Genomic DNA, 25,696 nt, shown 5'->3' with positions numbered 1-25,696 from the left:
CCTTATGTCCCCACCTCAGCTGAAGAAAGCAAAATATGCAGGGGCTAGGCACTGTCTATTTAGCTACAAACAAAGCTTGTACACCACCTCCATATACCATACTACAGATATGCATGACCAGCACTTTAAGATAGCATGAACTTTCTCCGTATTTGTTGGGGCCTGCACTTCATAAGGTGGTGTCTGTAACAAACTTTGTCCATTAGGGACAAAAAAATGTGAAAACTTTGAGAACTCTCTGGCTGAAGACCTTCCTGGGCCAGGATTCTCTTCGCTGGCTGTAAAGAACAGACCATAAAAAAACTTTAAACAGCCCAAAATACCGCAGCCAGACTCATATTTGGGAAAACAAAATATGAAAGCGCTAAACCCCTAAGAAAGAAACTACACTGGTTACCACTGAAAGAACGTACTGCATTCAAAATCTGCACGATTCTTCATAAAATCATTTACGGAGAGGCCCCGACGTACATGCTAGACCTCGTGGACCTGCCACCCACAAATGCTAAGAGATCTTCTCGCACCTCTCTTAACCTACACTTCCCCAACTGCAAAGGAATAAAATACAAACTAAAACATGCATCTAGCTTTCTTATATAAGCACGCAGATGTGGAATTCTCTTCCAATACACCTAACAATCAAAGAATTGACCGATTTCCGCAAATCCCTGAAGACATACCTCTTTAGCAAAGCCTACCACGAGAACCCTTAACTAACTACAACACAACACCTAACCAAAATGGCACAGAATGTATCTTTCAATAACGACTTGTCCAAACCTCCTTCTATTCCTTTACCTCTATGTAACACTAATTGTTTTCTTTAACCTGGTATAGATATGCTATCTATTGACCACACTGAGCCTGCAAATAGCTGGGAAAATGTGGGATACAAGTGCAATAAATAATAATAAATAAATAATCTTGTAGGGTCTTGAGGCAAGGGTTCCCTGGACTAGAGATCCCCCAGAGGTTCAAGGTACAGAAATTTTAGACCTCTTGTAACATTTCAGTTAAAATGAACTAAAGTTTACTTTACTTGTAACAACTGAATAAAGCGAACATTGATCAATGTTTATTGTTTTTGGTGAGCCTGGATGCTAAATATTCCTCACTTGTGAGAATACAGAAGGCCTGCTTGTCCCCAGAGAAAGAGAAGACACTTACTTGTAACAGGTTTTATATTCTCACAAGTGGGTGACGCCGATCCGCATCACCCAGACCGACATTTGCATAAGAGAGCTTTGTGGAGCATGAGCTGCGCTCTACTGCATATAAGCGGTCTCCTCAGTTTAATACTATAGCAAAAAAAGAACAAAGGAGACAACTCCAAGGGGAGGTGGGAGGGATTCTGAGAGTATAAAGTCTGCTGCCCTCAGAGAATACCTGCTACAGACAAGTATCTTCTCTTTCTCTGAGGACAAGCAGGCTTTTATATTCTCACAAGTGGAAATCCTTAGCATCCAGACTCACCAAAAAACAACAAACATTGGTCAATGGGGCCTCACAACGATGAGGACATAACGCAGATTAACCTGAAACTATATACAATCTGAATGAGAGTGCAGCCTGGAACAGAATAAACTGGGCCTAGGAGGGTGGAGTTGGATTCTAGACCCCAAACAGATTCTGTAACACTGTCTGCCCAAACCAACATTATGAGCCGTGACATGACCCTCCAAGGCGAGTCCAGCCCAGGAATAAGGGAAGGAATTGCAATCTACCAGCCAAATTGAAATGGTGCATTTCCTGATGGCAGACTGTCTGTGGAGCTTTGTCCGCTCCATGTATTAAGCCAATGCTCTCTTGCAATCCAAGGTGTGCAAGCTGCTTTCGCCAGGATGGAGATGAGGTTGGGGTTTGTACAGCGCTGCGTAACTCTAGTAGCGCTCTAGAAATGTTAAGTAGTAGGGAAAGAATGTTGGCAAGACAATCAACTGGTTCAGATGGAACGCCACCATTTTCAGTAGGAACTTAGGGTACATGCAAGAGGACTATTCTATTGTGAGAAACTTAGTATAAGGTGCATCCACCACTAAGGCCTGAAGCTCATTGACCCTACGAGCTGAAGTAACAGCCACCAAGAAAATGACCTTCCAGGTCAAGTACTCCAGATGGCAGGAATTCAGTGGCTCAAAAGAAGCTTTCATCAAAGTACTCCAGATGGCAGGAATTCAGTGGCTCAAAAGAAGCTTTCATCAGCCAGGTGAGAATGAAGTTGAGATCACGACACAGGTAGAGGTTTGCAGGGGGCTTGGACAAAAGCAAACCTCTCATGAAGCGAACTAGAGGCTGTCCAGAGATGGGTTTACCTTTCTACACATTGATAAGCACTAATTGCACTAAGGTGAATCCTTACAGAGTTGGTCTTGAGACTAGACTGTGACAAGTGTAGAAGATACTCAAGCAGGGTCTGTGTAGGGCAAGTAAGGTGATCTAGGGCCTTGCTCTAACACCAGACAGCAAACCTCTTCCATTTAAAAGAGTAACACCTCTTAGTGCAATCTTTCATGAAAGCCAGCAAGACTCAGGAGACACCCTCCAAGGAAGCGAATTCTAGGCTCTCAACATCCAAGCTGTGACAGCCAGAGACTGGAGGATGGGATGTAGAACAGACCCCTTGTTCTATGTGATGAGGGTCGGAAACACTCCAATTTCCACGATTCTTCAAAGGATAATTCCAGAAGAAGAGGGACCCTTATCTGCCGCGGCCACTATGGCGCAATTAAAAACATGGTTCTGCGGTCTTGCTTGAGTTTATCCCACTAGAGGAACTGGAGAATATGCATGCAGAAGATATGTCCCCCAATTGAGGAGCAAGGCATCCGACGCTAGTCTGTCGTTGGCCTGAAGCCTGGAACCGAACTGGGGGACATTGTGATTGATCTGAGTGGCAACAAGATCCACCAAGGAGGTGCCATACACTCGGAAAATCTTGTGGGCTATGTCTATATTGAGAGACAACTAGTGAGGTTGCATTATCCTGCTCAGTCTGTCAGCCAAGCTATTGTTTTCGCCTGCCAGATAAGTGGCTCAAAGGAACATGCCATGTTGGTGAGCCCAATGCCACATCCAAAAGGCCTCCTGACACAAAAGGGCATGATCCAGTTCCCCCCACCCCCCCCACAGCTTGTTGGTGTAATACATCGCAACCTGATTGTCTGTTTGGATGAGAACAATTTGGTGAGATAGCCGACCTCTGAAAGCCTTTAGAGCATTCCAGGTCGCTCGAAGCTCCAGCAGGTTGAAGATTTGTTTCCTGGGAAGACCAGGCAGAGTGTGAATCCCATCTAAATGAGCTCCCCATCCCAGGAGAGATGAATCTTCTTCTCAGCACTTTTTGTGGCTGAGGAATTTGGAATGGGTCCTAGAGTCAAACTGGATCGAATTTTTCACGGAGAGAGTGGAGGATGGTTGGAATGCTCTACCGTGGGAGGTGGTGGAGAGGAAAATGGTAACGGAATTCGAACATCCATGGGATAAACATAAAGGAATTCTGTTCAGAGGGAATGGATCCTCAGAAGCTTAGCTGAGATTAGGTGGCAGAGTCGGTGGTGGGAGGCGGGGCTGGTGGTTGGGAGGCAAGGATATTGCTGGGCAGACTTATACGGTCTGTGCCAGAGCTGGTGGTTGGGAGGCAGGGATAGTGCTGGGCAGACTTATACGGTCTGTGCCCTGAAAAAGTGAATGATACATACCTGTAGCAGGTGTTCTCCGAGGACAGCAGGCTGATTGTTCTCACGACCGGGTGACGTCCGCGGCAGCCCCCACCAACCGGAAAAAACTTTGCGGGACGGTCGGCACGCAGGGCACGCCCACCGCGCATGCGCGGCCGTCTTCCCGCCCGTGCGCGACCGCTCCCGCCAGTTGAATGACTACAAAAAGATGAAACACACAACTCCAAAGGGGAGGAGGGAGGGTAGGTGAGAACAATCAGCCTGCTGTCCTCGGAGAACACCTGCTACAGGTATGTATCATTCACTTTCTCCGAGGACAAGCAGGCTGCTTGTTCTCACGACTGGGGTATCCCTAGCTCTCAGGCTCACTCAAAACAATAACCCAGGTCAATTGAACCTCACAACGGCGAGGGTATAACAGAAATTGACCTACGAAGAACAACTAACTGAGAGTGCAGCCTGACCAGAATAAATTCGGGTCCTGGAGGGTGGAGTTGGATTTACACCCCAAACAGATTCTGCAGCACCGACTGCCCGAACCGACTGTCGCGTCGGGTATCCTGCTGGAGGCAGTAATGTGATATGAATGTGTGGACAGATGACCACGTCGCAGCCTTGCAAATCTCTTCAATAGTGGCTGACTTCAAGTGGGCCACTGACGCTGCCATGGCTCTAACACTATGAGCCGTGACATGACCCTCAAGAGCCAGCCCAGCCTGGGCGTAAGTGAAGGAAATGCAATCTGCTAGCCAATTGGAGATGGTGCGTTTCCCGACAGCGACCCCTAGCCTGTTAGGGTCGAAAGAAACAAACAATTGGGCGGACTGTCTGTGGGGCTGTGTCCGCTCCAAGTAGAAGGCCAATGCTCTCTTGCAGTCCAATGTGTGCAACTGACGTTCAGCAGGGCGGGTATGCGGCCTGGGAAAGAATGTTGGCAAGACAATTGACTGGTTAAGATGGAACTCCGACACCACCTTCGGCAGGAACTTTGGGTGGGTGCGGAGCACTACTCTGTTGTGATGAAATTTGGTATATGGAGCATGAGCTACTAGGGCTTGAAGCTCACTGACCCTACGAGCTGAAGTGACTGCCACCAAGAAAATGACCTTCCAGGTCAAATACTTCAGATGGCAGGTATTCAGTGGCTCAAAAGGAGGTTTCATCAGCTGGGTGAGGACGACGTTGAGATCCCATGACACTGTAGGAGGCTTGATAGGGGGCTTTGACTAAAGCAAACCTCTCATGAATCGAACGACTAAAGGCTCTCCAGAGATGGCTTTACCTTCCACACGATAATGGTAAGCACTAATCGCACTAAGGTGATTGCTTACTGAGTTGGTCTTGAGGCCAGACTCCGATAAGTGCAGAAGGTATTCAAGCAGGTTCTGTGCAGGACAAGAACGAGGTTCTAGGGCCTTGCTCTCACACCAAACGACAAACCTCCTCCACTTGAAAAAGTAACTCTTTTTAGTGGAATCCTTCCTAGAGGCAAGCAAGACACGGGAGACACCCTCAGATAGACCCAACGCAGCGAAATCTACGCCCTCAACCTCCAGGCCGTGAGAGCCAGGGATTGAAGGTTGGGGTGCAGCAACGCTCCGTCGTTCTGCGAGATGAGAGTCGGAAAACACTCCAATCTCCACGGTTCTTCGGAGGACAACTCCAGAAGAAGAGGAAACCAGATCTGACGGGGCCAAAAGGGCGCGATCAGAATCATGGTACCGTGGTCTTGCTTGAGCTTCAGTAAGGTCTTCCCCACCAAAGGTATGGGAGGATAAGCATACAGGAGGCCGGTCCCCCAATGAAGGAGAAAGGCATCTGACGCTAGCCTGCCGTGTGCCTGAAGTCTGGAACAGAACAGAGGCAGCTTGTGGTTGGTCCGAGAGGCGAAAAGATCCACCGAGGGGGTGCCCCACTCCCGGAAGATCTTGCGTACCACTCTGGAATGGAGCGACCACTCGTGCGGTTGCATGACTCTGCTCAGTCTGTCGGCCAGACTGTTGTTTACGCCTGCCAGGTACGTGGCTTGGAGAAGCATGCCGAACCGGCACGCCCAACGCCACATCCCGACGGCTTCCTGACACAGGGGGCGAGATCCGGTGCCCCCCTGCTTGTTGACGTAATACATTGCAACCTGATTGTCTGTCCGAATTTGGATAATTTGGTAGGACAGCCGATCTCTGAAAGCCTTCAGTGCGTTCCAGATCGCTCGGAGCTCCAGGAGGTTGATCTGCAGATCCTTTTCCTGGAGGGACCACAGACCCTGGGTGTGAAGCCCATCGACATGAGCTCCCCACCCCAGGCGAGATGCATCCGTCGTCAGCACTTTCGTGGGCTGCGGAATTTGGAATGGACGTCCCAGGGTCAAATTGTTCCGGATGGTCCACCAGAGCAGTGAAGTGCGGCAACTGGTGGAGAGGCGGATGACATCTTCTAGATTCCCGGTGGCCTGAAACCACTGGGAAGCTAGGGTCCATTGAGCAGATCTCATGTGAAGACGAGCCATGGGAGTCACATGAACTGTGGAGGCCATATGACCCAGAAGTCTCAACATCTGCCGAGCTGTGACCTGCTGAGACGCTCCGGTCTGTGAAGCCAGGGACAGGAGGTTGTTGGCCCTCGCTTCGGGAAGGAAGGCCTGAGCCGTCTGGGTATTCAGCAGAGCTCCTATGAATTCCAGAGACTGAGTTGGCTGGAGATGGGACTTTGGGTAATTTATCACAAACCCCAGCAGCTCCAGGAGTTGAGTAGTGCACTGCATGGACCGGAGGGCTCCTGCCTCCGAGGTGTTCTTGACAGCCAATCGTCGAGATATGGGAACACGTGCACTCCCAGCTTGCGAAGGTATGCCGCTACCACCACGAGGCACTTTGTAAACACCCGTGGGGCAGAGGCGAGCCCAAAGGGCAGCACACAATACTGAAAGTGCCGTGCGCCCAGGCGGAATCTGAGATACTGTCTGTGAGCTGGCAGTATCGGGATGTGAGTGTATGCGTCCTTTAAATCCAGGGAACATAGCCAATCGTTTTTCTGAATCAGTGGCAGAAGGGTGCCCAAGGAAAGCATCCTGAACTTTTCTTTGACCAGGAATTTGTTCAGGCCTCTCAGGTCTAGGATGGGACGCATCCCCCCTGTTTTCTTTTCCACAAGGAAGTACCTGGAATAGAATCCCTGCCCTTCCTGCCCGGGTGGTACGGGCTCGACCGCATTGGCGCTGAGAAGGGCGGAGAGTTCCTCTGCAAGTACCTGCTTGTGATGGGAGCTGAAAGATTGAGCTCCCGGAGGACAATTTGGTGGCAGGAAGGCCAAATTCAAGGCGTATCCGCACCGCACTATTTGGAGAACCCACTGGTCTGAGGTTATGAGAGGCCACCTTTGGTGAAAAAATGTTAACCTCCCCCCGACCGGCAGATCGTCCGGTACGGACACTTTGAGGGCGGCTATGTTCCCGTGGATCCAGTCAAAAGCCCGTCCCCGGCTTTTGCTGTGGAGGCACAGGGGGCTGCTTAGGCGCACGCTGTTGACGAGAACGAGCGCGCTGGGGCTGTCCCTGTGCCTGACGAGGCCTTCGGGCCGGCTGGTTGTACCTACGCTTTGCAAAAGAATAGGGTGCAGCCTGCCGGGCCCGGGAAAAACGTCCACCTGCTGAGGTGGATGCTGAAGGCGCCCGGTGGGAGAGCTTGTCGAGGGCGGTTTCCCGCTGATGCAGTTGGTCCACCATCTGCTCGACCTTCTCACCAAAAATGTTATCCCCCCGGCAAGGGACGTCGGCCAGTCTCTGCTGGGTGCGGATGTCGTCAGAGGCACGCAGCCATGAGAGCCTGCGCATCACTATACCTTGGGCCGCAGCACGAGATGCCACGTCACAGGTGTCATAGATACCCCTGGACAGGAACTTTCTGCACGCCTTCAGCTGCCTGACCACCTCCTGATAAGGCCTGGACTGCTCCGGCGGGAGCTTATCGACCAGGTCCGCCAGTTGTTGCACATTGGTCCGCATGTGGATGCTCATATAGAGCAGGTATGACTGGATGCGGGTCACGAGCATGGAGGATTGGTAGGCCTTCCTCCCAAACGAGTCCAGAGTGCGAGACTCCCGCCCCGGGGGCGCCGAGGCGGTATCCCTCGAACTCCGTGCCCTCTTGAGAGCAGAATCCACGACCGCAGAGTCATGGGGCAGTTGGGGCCGCATTAACTCTGGGTCGGAGTGGATCCTGTACTGGGACTCTGCTTTCTTGGGAATGGTGGGGTTAGTTAACGGTCGCACCCAGTTCCGAAGCAGTGTCTCCTTGAGGACATTGTGCAGCGGTACCGTGGAGGACTCTCTAGGTGGTGATGGATAGTCGAGGACCTCGAGCATCTCGGCCCTCGGCTCTTCCACAGAGACCACGGGGAAGGGAATGCTAATAGACATATCCCGCACAAAGGAGGCAAAAGAGAGACTCTCAGGAGGTGAGAGCTTCCTCTCCGGTGAAGGCGTGGGGTCCGAGGGAAGGCCCGTAGACTCCTCTGAGGAGAAATATCTAGGGTCCTCCTCTTCCCCCCACGAGGCCTCATCCTCGGTATCGGACATAAGCTCATGTAGCTGAGTCCTGAACCGGGCCCGGCTCGACGTCGAGGCACCGAGGTCTCGGTGTCATCGAGCGGTGGACTCCCGCGCCGGCGGGGACGGAGCTCCCTCCATCGACGTCGACGGGGACTCCACCTGCGTGGCGGTCGAGACCAGCGCCGCAAGCGGCGGCGGTGTCGACGGCCTCTGCGCCGGGCTAGAGCTCGCCGGCGCCACAGACATCGGCGCCGAGGGCGCAAGCACCCCCGGCGCCGGCACAGCCTGGCGCATCAGCCCTTCCAGGATCCCCGGAAGGATGGCTCTGAGGCACTCGTCCAGGCCCGCTGCCGGGAAAGGCGGTGGGGCCGGTAGGGGTGTCGGCGCCAGAAGCTGATGGGGGCCAGGAGACGGCACCGAGGTGCCGGAACCCTGACGCGTCGGTACCTCCACAACCGACGGGGACCTCTCCTCTCGACGTGGACGCTTCGGCGTCGCCTCCTCTCCGATGTCCGGATGCACCGAGGGCGACCGGTGACGACGCTTCTTATCCTTCTTGCGATGCCCGTCACCGGTGACGACGCTTCTTATCCTTCTTGCGATGCCCGTCACCGGCGCCGGGAGGTATGGAGGATGAGGAGGTCGATCCCCCTCGGTCTCGAGGGACCGGGTCAGACAGGGTTCGGTCCCGTGGGCCACGAGCTGAGGGAGTGACCGGGGCCGACTGCCCATGCGGCCTCTCACCTCTACTCTCACCGGAGGACCGGCGGGCCGACGGGACCTGTTCTCCTGGGGTCGATGCCATCGGTGCCGATGTCTCGGGCATCGATACCGGTACCGAGGGACCGGGCGTCGATACCGATGCCGTCGAGGTCGACGTCGAGGGGCCGGCGCAAGTTCCAAAAAGACGGTCCCGTAGAACTTGCCTCGCAACCTGAGTCCGTTTCCGGAGACCGAGACACAGGGGACACGACTTGAGATTGTGCTCCGGCCCGAGGCACTGGAGGCACCAAGCGTGGGTGTCGGTCTGCGAGATCGGCCGGCTGCACCGACCACACTTTTTAAATCCACTCGGGACCTTCGAGGACATCGACGGAAAAATCGCGTCGGCGAAGTCAAAGTCGTCGATGGTGGCGGAAATCACACCTCGAAAAGGGGAAAAACGACCGTGCGGCCACTAGGCCGCAACGCGGCGCCCCCGCTAGAAACGAGGGAAAAATGGGAGCGCGAGCTCCACACGCTCCGTGTGTTGTTTTTTTTTTTTTTTAAATACAACCGGGCGGTGTACTAAACGAAAAATAAAGAGAAAAAGAAAAGAGAAGCGATTCGCGTAAACGCGAACGACTTTCCGGCGGCTGAGAAAAAGAGAGAGCGGCAAAGCACGACTCTCTCCAGACGCGGAAAAAAAAGAACTGGCGGGAGCGGTCGCGCACGGGCGGGAAGACGGCCGCGCATGCGCAGTGGGCGTGCCCTGCGTGCCGACCGTCCCGCGAAGTTTTTTCCGGTTGGTGGGGGCTGCCGCGGACGTCACCCGGTCGTGAGAACAAGCAGCCTGCTTGTCCTCGGAGAATGACAGATACAAATCAAGGTAAGGTATACACAAAAAGTAGCACATATGAGTTTATCTTGTTGGGCAGACTGGAAAACTCTTTTTATTGGAAAAAACTAAAAACAAATAACATACAAATCAAAAACAAGCCCCTAGCTATACACGGTCCTCCTATCTATGTACACCCCCTCCCCCTCCTCAATAGTACAGTGGAAACTGTTTATTAGAAAGACCAAAGAAAAAAACCGGACATGCAAATCAAACCCCAGGCTCCTAGCTAGACATGGTCTGCCTATCTATGTACACCCCCTCCTCAATAATACAATGGATCGACCCCCCCCCCCCCCGACCCCCCACAACCCCTTCAGACAACTGGCACACAATCCCCTGGGAAGCATGTCCCCTCATGGCGGCTTAAGCCTCACGTGTCTCCACCACCTCGAAGCCACCCCCACCCCTTTTTCCACCCTTTCCCACTTTGCCGCTTCCTGCACCGCCCTTACCACATCCCAGCTGACTACCTCCGCCGGCCGGACCTCCTGGTACAGGGACACCCTGCAGCGCGCCATCCAGAGGCAGTACCGCAATATCACCGAAATCAGAAAGCGTGTTACCGGATCCCCGCGTCCCTCTCCACCCTCTGGGCCATACACCCAGTCCGCATAGCTGTAGTTGCGGAAACTGGGGATCTGCAGCAACGAGGAAACCCGGTCAGAGACCTGGACTGTAAATGGGCACCTCACCAGGAAATGCTCCATCGTCTCTTCAGTTCCAGCACATTCCTCCCGTGGGCACCCTCTATCCCGCACATTGCGATATTTCAAATTTCCTCGGACGTACAGTCTACCGTGAAAGGACAGCCACGCCAGGTCTTTATACTTCACCGGGATGCGGTTCGAAGCAATCAACCGTAACCCCTGCTGCATCCGTGGGGCCGGCGCGTCCCTCAGCGCCAGAGGAGCTGAGAACACCTGCGCCCGTACTCTGTCCATCCAGACCCCCCGTTGTCCTGCCTTCACCTCCCCCACCGTCAGCCCCCACACCCTCACCAATTTCACTAGGGTCTTGCAATAACTCACCCCCCCCGGAGCCCCCCTTCGCAGTGCCACTACCCTCCCCCCCTCCCGCCATAGGTCCCAATATCTCGGCCACCACTGCAGGACACTCCTAGCCCACCCCGGTGGCTCCCGCCCTACCGCCCTCCCCAGATTGAACTGCAGGAACAAAGCGCTGAAAAACAGGACTGGGTTTATCATGCCCACCCCCCCCCTCCCTCCTAGGCAGATAGGTAACATTCCGTTTTACCGGATTCGTCCTGTTGCCCCAGAGCAGCCGGAAGAACACCCCATACAAGGCCGCGTACCGGCTCTCCGGCAGCAGGCAGATGTAACTGACGAACAGAAACAAAGGAACTAAGTGTGCCTTGATGAGCTGTACCCGCTCCCCCATGGTCATTTTCCACCCCTTCCATCTATCCACCCTCCCCTTCACTTCTTGGAGACACCTATCCCAGTTGTAGAGCCTATAATCCCCCTTTTCGAAGTATATTCCCAAGACCCGTATACGTTCCACAGCTGTAGGAAACCTACCTCCCAACTCAAATTGCAGCCCCTGATCCCCAACCCACAGGCTATTGGACTTTTGAAAATTGACCTGCGACGCTGTTGCCTGCGAGTATTCCTGGATCAGGTTCTGCAATCTACCTCCCTCCCTCTGGTCCGCTACCCACACTGTAACGTCATCTGCATACGCCACGACCCTTAACTGGTTATTGTCCCCCACCTCCACCCCTTCCAGCCCCTCCGCCCCCCCCTTCTCCAGCCGTCTTATAAAAGGGTCGATGGCGTATGCATACAACAGCGGGCTGAGTGGGCACCCCTGTCGGACCCCTGCCCCTACCTCAAACCCCTGCCCTCTCCACCCGTTAACCAGGGGAAAACACCCCGCATGCCGATAGAGTAGCTGTAATTGCTCTATCCAACCCTTCGGAAACCCATAGCGCTCCAGAATGCTCCATAGGACACCCCACTGCACTCTATCAAACGCTTTTTCCTGGTCGAGTGTTACCAACAGCCTACCATGCCCTCCCACTCTACTGCGTTCTACCCCCTCCCGCACCCACGCTGCAGCTTCCAAGACCCCTCTCCCTTTAACCCCACATGCTTGCGAGGCTGCTAGCAAATCCCCAGACACCTGCCTCATTCTCTGGAATAGCATTCGCGCGAAGATTTTTCGATCCGTATTAAGCAGTGCTATAGGCCGCCAGTTGGCCAGCATCGCCGGGTCCTTCCCCTTACTTAGTAGGATAAGAGCCGCCTCTGTCAAGGAACTAGGCAAGGAACCCTCCAACTGGGCTGCCCCCCATACCCTCACCAGGATCGGCACCAGCTGCTCCTTAAAGGCCTGGTAGAACTCAGTTGTTAGCCCATCCGGCCCCGGCGAGGTCTTCCTGTGGAGCGCCCCGATGGCTTCCTCCACCTCCTGTTCTGTCCACGGGTTCAAGAGGGCCTGAAGCTGGGGTCCCCCGTGACCTATCCCCGGGGCTCCTTCCACATAACACTCCATCTGCTCCATATCAATCTGCTGGGCTGAAAGGAACGCCGCAAAGTGGTCCCTCACTGCCCCCAGAATCCCCTCCCTGGTGTCCTGCAGGACCCCCTGTGCATCCCGCACCCCCTCCATCACCCTGCGCGCCCTCCGCTCCCGGCAGCATGCGAAGGGGTCCGGGCTACACATTTTCCCGAAGTCCCGCTCATACACCAAGGAGGTGTAGCGGTTGTACTGTACCTGCTCCAGGAGTGCTTGGAGATCATGTATTTCTTCCTCCCTCCCCCCTTGTGAAATCAATGTGTCCCTCTTTTTCTTTATTGCCATGCCCAACTTTGTCCTTTCCCTCCCCTCCCTTCTCGCCTGTCTGAGAAAGAATCCCCGCGTTCGTCTTTTCACTGTATCCCACCACTCCCCCAATGACTGAAATGCCCCCTGCACTGACACCTGATCTTCTAAAAACCGGCGGTACTCCTCCCGCACCTGCTCGCTACCTAACCACTTTAAATTTAGTCGCCATAACCCCCTCCCTGGCCTCTGCGCTGCCGCCCCCCCCACCTGAAGGAGGACCATGTGGTGGTCTGAAAAGTCCACGTCCACGGTTCGTGGACCCCCCAGACAAACCCCCTTCTTTACCAGGAATCTATCGATTCTACTTTTACACTGCCCTCGAAAGAACGTGAACCCCTCCTGTTCCTCACAGAAGGCCACATGCGCGTCTACCAGCTCCGCCTCCCGCATGATCCCTGCCAGCCTCACCCCGTCATAGCCCACCTGTACCGATCGTCCCCCACTATCCTTTTTCCGCAATATGGTGTTAAAATCTCCCCCCCAGACTACTTGGCGCGAAGTGTATAGGTAGGGCTTGATCTTCCCAAAGAGGAGCACCCTTTCCTTCTTGCTTTGGGGCCCGTACACATTCACCACCCTCAGTGCTCTATCCTCCCAAATCGCATCCACAACAAGACATCTCCCCACCCCCAGCTCCACCACTCGCTGAATATTCACCCGGTGGGACTTAAATAAGATCCCCACCCCACCATACCTCTCCCCCGCCCAACCCCCACACCGAGGGACCCCACTTCCAGGCCCGCCTTGCCCGCCTGATCACCTCAATGGACCGCAGCCGAGTCTCCTGGAGCAGGAAGCAATCTGCTTGGACCCTCGCGAACCAGTCATACGCTAAACCCTGCTTCTTCGGAGAGGCGATGCTGGCCACATTCAGCGTGGCAAATGTCAACACTAAGCCTGCCATCCTCATTGCGAGTCACGGGTCTGCTCACTCCCAACTTCTTTCCTTATCTCCTGGGATACCCCCTTCTTACCCTGAAGCACGTCCTCTGCTATGCGGTCTACATCATCCCCTGCCAGATCCCCCCCCCCCCCCCCCCCGCAGCCGTCCTGTTTGCACCTTACCCCCCCCTCCCCCTTTCTTCCTTCCTTTCTTCTTTGCTCTATCCGGACCCACCCCCTGATCCCTCCCTCTCCCCTCTTCACCCCCGCCCCCTACCTCCTCCTCCGAGTCCTCCACCTCCCCTAAGTCCTCCAAGTCCTCCAGATCCTCCTCTAGCTCCACTCTGTCCCCCCAAGCCTGCACTTGGGCCTTCACCACCTGCCCGGCCCCCCCCGCTTTCCTCTTACTCCCCTTTCCCCTCCCCTCCCTCCCTTCTTCCTCCTCCCTCACCCCTCCCCCTCCCCCCAGAGCCTTCCCGCCCTTCTTCCTACCACCAGTACCCTCCTCCAGTGCTTCCTCATATTTCCGTTTGCCCTCTCCAATCCCCCCTGCCGCCCCCTCTTCCTCCATTAACTCCACCTCTTCTCCTTCCCCCTGTTCTTCCTCCTCCCTCCCAACCTCCCTATCCTCCTCCTCCAACACCTGAAATCTGTTCCCCCCCCTCTTCCCCTGCAGCGACCCCTCCCTGCCCACCCCTACTTTCCCCCCCCTCCGAAACTTCCCTTTCCTCTGTGGCACTTGTACCCACTCCCCCTCTCCCCCCTGCTCCACTCCTGACCCAGCCCCCTGCCGCCCCCCCTCCTGCATCCCCTCCTTCTCCCCCCCATGCCCCTCCCTGCCTATCACCCCCTGCCCTATCCCCTCCTCCATTACCCCCCCCTCCCCGTCCCTTCCCCCACATATCCCACTCGTTATGGGCCGCCCTAGGGCAGTTCCGATATGCATGGCCTAACCCGCCGCAGAGGTTGCACCTGATCGCGGTGCAGTCCTCTGTGGCATGCTGATCCCCGCATCTTCCACACTTTACCACTGGGCATGACATGCTGAAGTGCCTAAACGAACCACATCTGAAGCACTGCCGCGGCTGCCCCTTGTAAAAGCACAGTATCCTGTCACGACCGATAAAGGCAGCCGAAGGAATGTGCTGGACCACATGGCTCTCCTGTCTCAATTTGACCAGGGCTCCCCAACCTCCTGCCCAAACCCTGCTTGGATCCGGTAACTTTGTAAGTGGGGATCTCAGCTCCGCGTACCTCTGTAGCCAGTAGGCTAAATCTGCCCCAGAGATAGACTCATTTCTCACGAGCAGGGTGATCTGCACCAGGTCCGGCTTGCTGACTGGAATGGCCCTGAGGTCCCGCCACTCCCCCTTTCCCCTCACCCCCTCGTACCTTTCCCAGAATATTTCCATCCCCCTCTGGGTCATGAAGCTCAAGTCATATTCTGGGATGTTGATGAGGTGTATACACGCGTAAAAGTCCTCAGGTATAAACCCCATCCCCATCACCAGCCTCAAGACCCGATCCCTGGAGGGCATTGCCCCCTCCCCTATCCATTTGAGCTGTACCACATTTCGCCGCTTAGGCAGCTGTCCACCCCCTGTCCCCGCTCCCCCCCAACCCCTCCCTGGGCCCTCAAAACCACCCGATCTCCCCCCCCTCCCTCCTTCCCCCTCCCTGGACTACTGCCGCAAAGGACTTGGACCCCAGCCCCCACCGCCCCCCCTCCACACTTGTTCCAGCCCTTCCCTCTGCCTCCCCCCCCTTCTGTCCCTCTGCCCCTCCCCTCATCCCTCTCCCTTCCTCAATATCCACCGCCCCCTCCCCCTCCCGTTGTCCCCCGTCCCCTTCCCTCTCAAACATCCAGCAACGTCCATAGTCAGTTCTGCGGCTTGGGCTGCCTCCAACTGATTGTCCTGCCCATCTCCACTTCCTGGAACGTCCCTGCTCGACCCTGCCACTGCAGGCTCCAGCCTCTGGGCTAATCGCCTCCTCTCCTCTGTCTCCTGGCGATACTCTGGCACCTGCCCAGTCAGGTCTGCAGCTGGCGATACCAGACTCCCTGCTCGCTCTGCCCCCGAACTCCCTCCAACCTCCGGCACCAGGGGCGAAGCCTCCGGAACTCCGCCGCTCCCCTTGGCTCCTCGCTCCCAGCCGTCCTGCTGGCAGGTCTGCTCCACCACCCGCTGCACATCTGTTAGACTTGCCATGTCCACTTCTGTAGTCAACGAAAGTCTCTCAACAATCGGGTTACTTCCCCCTTGCTTCTGGTGCAGTCCCTCCTGCGTTCTCCCAATGGCTGGCGCTTCCCGGAGGCATGGCTTGTCTGTTCCTGATTCCGCCACAGGCTGGCTGTTAGCACCCCCCGATTTCACCTCTTGTAATGGACAGCTGGTCAAATGAGCTCCCAGCTGCTGCCCGCTCCTATTCCTCTCTCTCCGACCCCTCTCCTGTAAACCGCCAGCTACTCCATGCTCAGGGAAGACCTCCCCTGCTCCCGGACTTCGTGGGCGGGGCTTCTCCAGATGCCATGCTGCTTCGGTTTCCACTTCAGTCATTGCAGACCCGGCCAAAAATACCGGAGTCTGCCTCTGCTGACCCTTTTCCAACAGGGCCTCCTTCACGGCAACTGTCTCTGCTGTTTGCACAACTGCAGGTAAGCCCTCTGAGACTTCGACCACCACCTCTGTAGAAAACAGGCTGCTACCTGCGTCTCCCTCTGCTGCCTCCATTATCTGGAGTTTTGAAAAGTTACTGAGTTCTGTCCTCCCCTCCACAGGTAGGATCTCTACTCCAGCCCCCACCTCAGAGCCATGTCCTGCCGCTGCCTCCTTATCCTCTGGCTGCTGGGTAAGTGCTCTGGACTGTGTTGCCAACTGTCTCATGTATTTTAAAGTGGGGTCACCTCTGAACCCAGACAACTCTTTTGAGTCTAATGCTGCTGAAGACACTGAAGCTTGCTGCAACTGTAGTGTTCCTGAACCCCCAGACTGTGGTATTGAAGCCATCCTTTCTCGGTTAACATAGAGCTCCCTCAAAGGATTCACAGAGCCCTTTTTTAAACAGTTCAACAAGTGTTCTTTTTTCCCCAACAACTTTGATATCCGGGCTTCCTCTTTAACATACATTTGTCTGTGCTCCGCTGGGGCAAATTTACACATAGTTCTTGCCATTTTCAGACGTTTTCCTAGCTCCACTACTTCTTTTTCCACCAGCTTAATTCGTCTTACAATATTTACCACACTACTTGCTGGATCATCAGGGTCATAGCTCACTTCAAGGAACTCCTCATCTGACGATCCACTCTCCTCACTCTCACTCTCAGCTGCCCCCAGCAAAGGCTTCTGGCAAACTTCCATCGCCTCTTCCTTCTCCCTTCCTTGGAAGCGCCCTTCTGGGGCCTGTACTATCTTCCTCCCCCCTCCACTGTCTTCTCGCTTACCTTCCGCAAGCTGGGCCATGGAGGGGGAAATGCTCTGGTGGCCTCCACTGGGCTGCTTCTCCCTTCGGTCCACTGGACTCCTTTCCCTTCTCCCGGTAGTCAAACCAGGGAGAGAGCCACTCCTTTCGGCCTTCTGGTCCCGGGCCCCAGGAGGCCCCATAGCCTGGGACTTTCCTGAGGCCTTCTCCCCAGGGACCCTCCTCATCCTTGGGGAGGGAGCTAGGTCTCACTCCCTTTCCACTGGAAGTCAGCAGAGCTCTCTAAAACACCTCCTTCCTCCTCAGCAGACTGGATGGACCGTGCAAGTCTTTTTCTGCCATCATCTACTATGTTACTATGTTGTCCACCACTGTAGAGAGCGAACAAGCTCTGGGGGCATTGGATGGCATCGTCTAGACTTCAAGTGGCTTGGTACCACTGAGAAACTAGGGTCCATTGAGCTGATCTTTTGTGAAGACGTGCCATGGGTCTAACATACACTGTGGAAGCCATGTAGCTCAACAATCTCATTTGCCGAGCTGCAGAGAGGCACAAACCTTAGACGTGAGCGACAGAGGACTCCATTGGATGATGCTACCCAAATTTGAGTATATAATGTCCTGTTTGTCACTGGAGAAAAGAGTTTGTACAAAGAATGGACTTTCGGGGGTCATGCAATGCTATGTGTGGAAGCAGTTGCTAGTTGGTCTGCTCCTGCCACCTCTCACTAATCTCTGCATTTGAAGTATATCTGAGCCCAATTTTTTTCTTCTTAACTTGAGTAGGGAGCCTTTGTTAACCACTCTGGGACCCATTTGTTTGGATCGTTGGGGAGGATGGCGTCTAAATCGATGCGGAAAAACAAGGAAAGAAGCAGGCTACACGAGGACAAGATGGCGGTGCCAGCAAGTCCTGGGAGCTCCCTGGTTGGCTCGGAATGGGTTGCAGAGGTCGCTGCAGAAATGACTGGAGTGATGGAAGTTATTTTGGATAAAAGATTAAGCCCTATCAATTCTAAGTTGGAATGTCTTCAGAGCAATGTGGAACAGCTGGGTCAGGACTTGGGGGGGGGGGGGGGTACCAGCAGCGACTGGGGAATTGGAGGACCAAGTTACGAAGGTTGAGGAAGTGCAAATTCGAATGCAGAAGCTGGTTGATTCCTATGTGGAAAAGCTAGACGATCTGGAGAACCAGTCCCGGCGAAATAACCTGCGATTTGAGGGTCTGTCTGAGGCATTGGGTGATCGAGACCTTCAAGAGTTCCTGGAAACTTGGCTGGCTAAAGAGCTGACACTCCTGACATCGGTGGGACTGCTGCAAATGGAGCAGGTGCACAGGGTCGGTCTTAAACAGCCCAATTCTACTCGGCCTAGAGTGGTTATCTGACGACTTCTAAACTTTTACTAAAAGTCAGCGATTCTGCAGGCCATGCAAGGAGGAAGGGAACTACGTTACGATAATCATAGAGTACTTTGCTTCCAGGACTACTCTGCCTCAGTTTCTCACCAATTTGCTCTCAATTGGTTGATCATAAAATCAAATTCACCCTTCTTTACCCCGCTAAATTGCAAGTCACTTACCAAGCAACCACAAAATTCTATGCTTTGGTGGAGGAGGCACAGTGTTTTTAGTGACAATTGAATCCAGCAGCTCCACATTGGGAGAGCCAGGACGCTTGACTGTTTGGGCGCTTATATCAATGGACTCATCTTGTAGTAGCCTGTGAGCCGGTCTTAGAGGACTGAAGTGTTGTGGGAGCTCTCCATGACTAAACTTTATTATGATTGACTTTATGAAGTTATACACGACAATGTCGGTGTTTTGGCCAATTAATCAAAAATAATTTTGTTATAGTTGTTGCAGTAACCAGCGAGTTGGTTCCTGGGGATCGGAGTATTGTGGGGGCGCCCTGGGACACAGTTCGTTAAAGTGACTGAACTGTTGCAGCTGGAAAGGACTACGCTGTGTCCTTGGATATTCCTCCATCAGATCTTGTAGCGGCAACCCACGAGTTGGTGCTTGGGGATTGGTGTGTTGCGGGAGCACCTCACAACTCAGTTCTTTAGTGTGACTACATTGTCGCGATTGCTGTGCTGTGTCCCTGAACGTTCCTAACATCGGACCTCTGCTGCAGTATCTAGCGAGTTGGTTTTGGGGGTTTGGGGTGTTGTGTGGGCACTCCACGACTCAACCATTTAGTATTCTGTACTGTTGCAGCTGTGAATGACCATGTTGGTATGAAGCTTTGGACGTTTCTAGCATGGGACTTATTTTGAAGTAACCAGCGAGTTGGTTCTTTGGAATGCTGTGTTAGAAGAGCACCTCATGATTCAATCCTTACTACACCTGCTTGTTGTAGTTGTGAATAAGAGGCTGATATTTTGGCCACTAATTTTTTTTTATTATTTTTATTTTATTGAAACTTACAGACTGTTTTTGAACAAATCTTTGCTGTTGTTGAATTAATTGCTAGGATTGGGTATTTGCAGGGGGTGTATTTGGTAACAGCGGGTTCCTTGGGATGGTATGTGGGAGTATGCTTTGGGGGGGGGGGGGGGGGGGACTGTGTGAGGGTGTTGAAGAGAAGATTTGTGGATTTCAAAGTTAATTATAAAGGGGATGTGAAGGGGGGCATCTAGGCCTGCCTTGTTCCATGTTGGAACCAGATATTGGGATTTGGGGGTGGGGTGCAGGGACTCTTGTTCTTGGGGGGTGGGAACGTCCTTAGTCTTTTGGATATGGGTGGACAGATCTGGGTGGTTTCAGGTTTTGTAATCAAGATGCACAGGGGTAGGAAGGGGAGAGCCTGTGGGCTGGGGCAGTCTCTCTCTCATTTGAAATCTAGATTCTCTGCGGGCCATTTGTCTCCTTGTATCCTACTATGGTAAAAGTCGTCATTTGGAATGTGGGGGGTATCCATTCCTCCATTAAGCATTCTAAAGTTTTGCAACAACTCCAGCGCCTTAAGGCAGATATAGCCCTTCTGCAGGAAACACACCTCTCTGACGTAGAACATGCCAAACTGGAAAAGTGGTGGGTGGGGGATTGTGTGGTGACACCAGCAGAGTTAGAAGAGGGGAATGTCCATTCTATTTAGAAAAGGTGTGGCCAGTCAGATACACAAAGTTGTTAAAGATTTAGAGGAGTGTTTTATCTTTTGTAATGTTATGATAGCGCGAAGGGAGGGTTTAGAAGAAAGTATTTATGCCCTAAATACTGTGTATACCTTACCTTGATTTGTACCTGAAAAGGACAGGTACAAATCAAGGTAAGGTATACACAAAAAGTAGCACATATGAGTTTATCTTGTTGGGCAGACGGGATGGACCATGCAGGTCTTTTTCTGCCGTCATTTACTACTATGTTACTAATCAGTTGGATAAGGCTTTCTACAAGAAGCTAGAGGGAATTCTAGCCAGTGAGGACTCTATTCCTATGATTCTGGGGGGGGGGGGAATTTCAACATGGCACAGGATCCTCAACTTGACAAATCTCATTCGTCCCTGGGGTTGAGGACGGGGTCAGCCAGGGGCCTGCCGAATTTTAGCACTGTATTGAATCTTTTGGATGTATAGCATGTGTTGCATCCATTAGATAGAGATTACACGCACCTGTCCAGAGCACATGCAACTCAGTCACATGTCGACTACATATTGACTTCCAAGTCGATTTTTACGGAGGTGGTGGACGCTCAGATTAGCCCAAACGCGGTCTTCGACCATGCTGCGGTTCGGATGAATTGGAGGCCTGGTGGGTCAGAGACCTCCTCTATGGCCTGGGCCCTTCCGAGTTTACTCTATCATGATGTGAAATTTAGGGAGCGTTTAATAGAAAGCTGGGCAGAATATAAACTCTTCAATGAGTCGTCTGCGAATGACAATTCTTTTTTGGGAAGCAGCAAAGGCGGTCCTGAGAAGGAACATCAGGGAGTGGAAGAGTGGCCTAGTGGTTAGAGCACCGGTCTTGTAATCCAGAGGTGGCTGGTTCAAATCCCGCTGCTGCTCCTTGTGATCTTGGGCAAGTCACTTAACCCTCCATTGCCTCAGGTGAGCCCAGTGTACCTGAATGTAACTCACCTTGAGCTACTACTGAAAAAGGTGTGAGCAAAATCTAAATAAATAAATTAGCTACTCTAGCCATCTCAAGAAGGCCAGAGATAGAGAAATTCTTCGCTTGGAGAGACAACTGAAGACTTTGCGTAGGAGGTTTGTGGGATACGTCCTGTAAGGAGGTTGGAGGGCCTAAGCAGCTCAGGAGGAGATATGGGGCCAGACTACATTCCCCACAAGGCCCTGAGAGAAGGGATCGGTGTGGTAGGTCCCAAAACCCGGTATGGCCCCCACGTGGAAGGGAGGGGGAAAAGGACTGGAGAGAGCAGCTGCGATGGCAGGTGAGGGCCAGAAGGGGGAGCAGGGATGACAAAGCTCAATACCCTTGGGTTAGAAATCAGTACAAGATTCCTTCCACCTGGGAGGGGGAGGAGGTCTCCAACCAACAGCCTAGCAGAGAAGCAGAGTTAATGGAGTGTTTGGAGGAAGGAGAGGCTGGAGAGACCAACACACCAGGTTTGGAGGAACCAGTGGACATGGACTGTAATTGTACTTTGGGGCAGGGTTGCAGGGACGGAGGGCGGTGGGTGGTCACAGGAGTCAATTAGCTGTGTTGTGGGCGGTGTACTGCCATTCTGCAACCACCCAAGCGGAAAGACTTTTAAAACTGAAACCCAGGTGTTGAACTGGGGGGAGAACTTGGATTTAAAGGGAAGTTTCTTCTTGTTGCTTTAGTTCAGAAACTGAATGAGACTTTAACCCCTTGAACTGAGATTTTGTGGAGGAGGGGAAATAAAATGTTTGGAACTAAAAGCTGTGTTGTCTGGAAGGACTTTGTTTGTGGACTGCTAAAGGGAGCCTACCACCCCTGAAGGTTTGCTACCGGGATTGCAGTTATTACAGTCCAAGTGCAACTCTTAAACAGGAATTGTCGGTACAGACCGCTTTAAACACTAATTCATGACCGGGCGGTTAAATCTCAAGCCTTTTACAGATATCAACTGTACAAACATGGTAACAAAGGTGGCAAATTGTTAAGGTACATTGATAATGAAAAACAGGCATCGAGAGCGATTATTTCCATAAGGGATCATTCCGGGAGGTTGCTTCATACGGATAGCGCTATTTGTGATACCTTTAAATCCTTTTATCAAAGTTTATACACTCCTCCAGAGTCTGGTGACCTCCTGGGTGGTCTCTATTTGAAGGGTTGAGATCTCCCTCATCTTTCTCACTCAGACTGAGAGGTTTTGAGCGCGCCCATTCATCCTGATGAGGTCTACTGGGCGATTAGTCGCAGCCAACTGGGTAAGGCCCCAGGGCCGGATGGCTTTCGGGCTGAGTTCTACAAGCTGCTGGGAGATGAGATTGTTGAACCTTTAACTAATGTGCTTAACTAATGGCTGACTTCTAATATCCGCTACCTAAGTTCCTGTACCCGCTCCGCCGAACGCCTCTGGCGGAAATCACGGGCCCTTGCTGATTTCTTACACTTTAAGTTCATGTTGACCTCCTTCCAATCTGCTCTTTTACGTGCCAAACAGGATTATTATATCCAACTGACCAACTCTCTTAGCTCTAATCCTCGACTTCTCTTCACCACATTGAACTCTCTCCTCAAGGTGCCCCCTTCCCCAACTCCCCCTTCATTATCTCCTCAGACCCTTGCTGAATTCTTTCACAACAAGGTTCAAAAGATAAACCTTGCTTTCTCTACCTCACCACCTCTCCCTCCACTAGTCCGTTCCCCTCTCTCTCCTTCCCTCCTTTCCCGAAGTTACTATTGAGGAAACTACACTTCTCCTTTCTTCCTCAAAATGTACCAACTGTTCCTCTGATCCCATTCCCACTCACCTTCTTAATGCCATCTCTCCTGCTCTTATTCCTTTTATCTGTCACATTCTCAACCTCTCACTTTCCACTGCGACTGTCCCTGCTGCCTTTAAACATGCTGTGGTCACACCTCTCCTTAAGAAGCCTTCACTTGACCCTACTTGTCCCTCTAATTACCGACCCATCTCCCTCCTTCCTTTTCTCTCCAAATTACTTGAGCGTGCTGTTCACCGCCGCTGCCTTGATTTTCTCTCCTCACATGCTATTCTTGACCCACTACAATCTGGTTTTCGCCCTCTCCACTCAACCAAAACTGCGCTTACTAAAGTCTCCAATGACCTATTGCTGGCTAAATCCAGAGGTCAATATTCCATCCTCATTCTTCTTGATCTTTCCACTGCTTTTGACACTGTTGATCACAGCATACTTCTCGATACCCTGTCCTCACTTGGATTCCAGGGCTCTGTCCTTTCCTGGTTCTCTTCCTACCTCTCCCTCCGCACTGGTGGATCCTGTTCTACTTCTATCCCTCTGCCTGTCGGCGTACCTCAGAGTTCTGTTCTTGGTCCCCTCCTCTTTTCTATCTACACTTCTTCCCTTGGTTCATTAATCTCATCCCATGGCTTTTCCTACCATCTCTATGCTGATGACTCCCAAATCTACCTTTCTACCCCTGATATCTCACCTTGCATCCAAACCAAAGTTTCAGCGTGCTTGTCTGACATTGCTGTCTGGATGTCTCAATGCCACCTGAAATTAAATATGACCAAAACCGAGCTTCTCATTTTCCCCCCCAAACCCACCTCCCCGCTCCCCCCGTTTTCTATTTCTGTTGATGGCTCTCTCTCATTCTCCCTGTCTCCTCAGCTCGAAACCTTGGGGTCATCTTTGACTCTTCTCTCTCCTTCTCTGCTCATATCCAGCAGACTGCCAAGACCTGTCGTTTCTTTCTTTACAACATCCGTAAAATCCGCCCCTTTCTTTCTGAGCACTCTACCAAAACCCTCATCCACACCCTTGTCACCTCTCGTTTAGACTACTGCAATCTGCTTCTTGCTGGCCTCCCACTTAGTCACCTCTCCCCCCTCCAGTCGGTTCAAAACTCTGCTGCCCGTCTCGTCTTCCACCAGGGTCGCTTTACTCATACTACCCCTCTCCTCAAGACCCTTCACTGGCTCCCTATCCGTTTTCGCATCCTGTTCAAACTTCTTCTACTAACCTATAAATGTACTCACTCTGCTGCTCCCCAGTATCTCTCTCCACACTCGTCCTTCCCTACACCCCTTCCCGTGCACTCCGCTCCATGGATAAATCCTTCTTATCTGTTCCCTTCTCCACTACTGCCAACTCCAGACTTCGCGCCTTCTGTCTCGCTGCACCCTACGCCTGGAATAAGCTTCCTGAGCCCCTACGTCTTGCCCCATCCTTGGCCACCTTTAAATCTAGACTGAAAGCCCACCTCTTTAACATTGCTTTTGACTCGTAACCACTTGTAACCACTCGCCTCCACCTACCCTCCTCTCTTCCTTCCCGTTCACATTAATTTGATTTGATTACTTTATTTATTTTTTGTCTAATAGATTGTAAGCTCTTTGAGCAGGGACTGTCTTTCTTCTATGTTTGTGCAGCGCTGCGTACGCCTTGTAGCGCTATAGAAATGCTAAATAGTAGTAGTAGTAGTACTTAACGCTTGGGTGGACACACAAATCTTGCCAGGGAAACTGAACTTAGCACAAATCATAGTGCTGCCTACACCAGATCGGCACCCCCTTTTGCCTGTGTCATATAGGCCGATATCCCTTTTAAACTGTGAGGTAAAAATCTTTGCAAAAATTTTGGCTAATTGTTTAAGTCGTATCTTGCCATCCCTTATTCACGAGTCGCAGGTAGGATTTGTCCAAGGGTGTTCTGTGGCTAAAAACCTCAGATGGATTTTGGCATCACTGGAGTTTGTGAACACGCATCGGAGACCTACCTTCTCTGCTTGTTAGTTTTGATGCTGAGAAGGCCTTTGACTTGGTTCAGTGGGAATTTTTGTTTGCAGCATTGGAGGCCTACGGCTTTACAGGGTGGTTTGTGACAACAGTCCAGAATTTATACTCTTCACCTTGTGGGCGGGGGATGGTGAATAGTCAATTCTCCAAGGATTTTTTGATAGGCCTTCCGAACCATTGAGGGAGATGGGGGAATGGTGTTCTGGGTGGGGGATCTCTGGGGGAGGCAGGGGAACAAGGATGTAGTAGCAGTGTGACTGTACAGTTTCTGCATTAATATTTTGTACCCTGTTCATAACGATGTTTATTTGATGCTTTTATAAAAATGTTTCATATACAACTTGAGGGAGGGGTGAGAGATTGGGTAGGGGTGGGAAGAAAAGTGTTCAAAATTTTGATGATGTGAATATTATCCTGCTCTTGCTCAGACGGTTTTGTATGCAACTTATTATATACTGAGCTTGTTAGCTGTTTATTTTGTGGAATCATCAACAAAATTATTGAAACTAAGAATGGGCTTTCAGTCCTGACCCCATAAAAGCATACAAAAATATAGCAATAAAGTTCTGTAAAAAGCAGTGGAAGTCCAGGATGCCAGTTCTGGAAGGCATCCTAGTACTTAACCACCAACCAAAGCAAATTATTGCAACAAATATTAGCCAAGCTTGAAATGGAAAAAATAAATCTCAGGGTATTTCTGAATAAATATGCATGGTACCAGATCCCATCTCCAACTCTGAATTTAAGCCCAAAAGTTCAGGATGATTTTTCCCAACTTTTCCTTTACTCCCCCCCCCCCCCCCCCTCAAAAAAAAAAAATAAATAAATAAACTGATAGAATGAAAGA

The 25,696-nt window shown here is 52.2% G+C and overlaps 1 protein-coding gene across 1 annotated transcript in view; it reads right to left on the bottom strand.

Moving 5' to 3' along the window:
- The window catches only part of TASOR (transcription activation suppressor), a gene marked incomplete in the record, with an annotated part of 313,792 nt that overhangs the window by 153,499 nt on the left and 134,597 nt on the right, over nucleotides 1–25,696 (bottom strand).

This window comes from Microcaecilia unicolor, chromosome 6, assembly GCF_901765095.1.
Source record: "Microcaecilia unicolor chromosome 6, aMicUni1.1, whole genome shotgun sequence".
In the NCBI taxonomy this organism is placed as follows: Eukaryota; Metazoa; Chordata; class Amphibia; order Gymnophiona; family Siphonopidae; genus Microcaecilia; species Microcaecilia unicolor.
Note: the sequence above shows the minus strand (reverse complement) of the source record. Positions and strands in the feature narration are given on the sequence as shown.